Source organism: Penaeus chinensis, chromosome 33 (genome assembly GCF_019202785.1).
Source record: "Penaeus chinensis breed Huanghai No. 1 chromosome 33, ASM1920278v2, whole genome shotgun sequence".
NCBI lineage: Eukaryota > Metazoa > Arthropoda > Malacostraca > Decapoda > Penaeidae > Penaeus > Penaeus chinensis.
The window spans coordinates 10129192-10130608 of record NC_061851.1 but is presented as its reverse complement, the minus strand read 5'-3'; the positions used below and the strand labels follow the sequence as shown (position 1 = coordinate 10130608).

At 33.5% G+C, this 1417-nt stretch overlaps 1 protein-coding gene across 1 annotated transcript in view; it reads right to left on the bottom strand.

Moving 5' to 3' along the window:
* Window positions 1–514: 514 nt before the first annotated feature.
* The window catches only part of LOC125043199 (basic helix-loop-helix transcription factor scleraxis-like), a 2169-nt gene continuing 1266 nt past the window's right edge, over window positions 515–1417 (bottom strand). Inside the window, exon 2 of the mRNA XM_047639197.1 lies at window positions 515–1417. This exon is cut by the window's right edge and continues 1015 nt beyond it. The gene's annotated coding sequence lies outside the window, so the exon portion shown is untranslated.

Genomic DNA, 1417 nt, shown 5'->3' with positions numbered 1-1417 from the left:
CATTATTATCATTATTATGAATCTATCTTTACTCATCATTATCATCATCATTACCATCCTCATTGTCATTTTCTTCGTTATGATCATTATTATCATATCAACACTGACGTGTTGATATATAATTAATTGCTAATTGCTAGTTTGCCAACTTTACTATAATTCTCTTATTCTCACAATATTATTATCCTTATTAATTAGAAGTCCTTACATCACCATTATTATTAAGCAAGATTTTTTTTTTACTGATGATATTACTTGAGAAAATAATCAATCATTGATGGTAATATCATGACCATAGTAGTATAATTTTTACTCACTCACTTTATATTTGTATTCGTATTGGCTAAATACCTCGTTCTTTCTGTGGAAAACATTTATCCACTGTTAGTATTGTTAACGGATATACAATAAAATTAGTGGTTTTTTTTTCCTTTTTTTTTTCTTTTTTTTAGCTTTAATTGTAGATCTAACTTCCAAACAAAGGAAAAGGATAAGAAGTTAATAAAATCACTCATTAGGAAAACCGTTTTAATAACAACATATATTACATCATAAATAACGTATTGGCTTATGTTCTAATATAGTACATCTATATTCCCCTCTTTTTCTATATCTTAAAAAAAAGAAAAAATCTGTCCGCTACATCTACCCTTCCTGTAATCTACGATTCCCAATAAGTGACGCAATCTTCACAGCGTTCAGGTTATGGCACCACTACTTGACTAGAATCCGAACGCCTGTGGTGTTGTGTGCGTAGAGTTCAATACCACTTCACTTGAAAAAAGAAAAAGAAAAACGAAGTCAAAGTTATTGATCAACGGTATCAGTTATCGGAGTTTATGGAGTTTATGGCACGTGTGACTTTCCAAACTGCTTAAGATTGTGTTTTAATCACAAATTATTTCCGTTTTTTTCCTTATTGCCTCTCTGTCTCTCTGTTGTTGTTTTTTTTTTTTTTTTTTTTTTTTTTCCAATTTCTTAAGACATGTCGGCTACCCAGAAGAATATATTTTTTCCCCCCTTTTCAATGATTTTCTGCGGAGTGACACTTTCTTCTTTTGGAAGATAATCAGCATGCCTATTTATCTCTGGTGTTTTTTTTCCTCTTTTATTTTGTTTTCTCTCACTTGGTTGTTTTTTGTATCACCCTTTCTCCCCTTTTCTCATCTCTCTTCCTCGCTCTTTCTTTCTCTCTATTTCTCACTGTCTCTCTCTCTCTCTCTTTCTCACTCTCTCTCTCTCTCTCTCTCTCTCTCTCTCTTTCTCTCTCTCCTTTTCTCTCTCTCCTCCCCTCCCTCAGTCTCGCTGTCGCTTTCTCGATCTTTCCTCTCTGACCTCCTACTCTTTCTCTCAGTTACCCCTTTTCCATTGCTCATTCTTACTGACTCTCTCTCTCTCTCTCTCTCTCTCTCTCTCT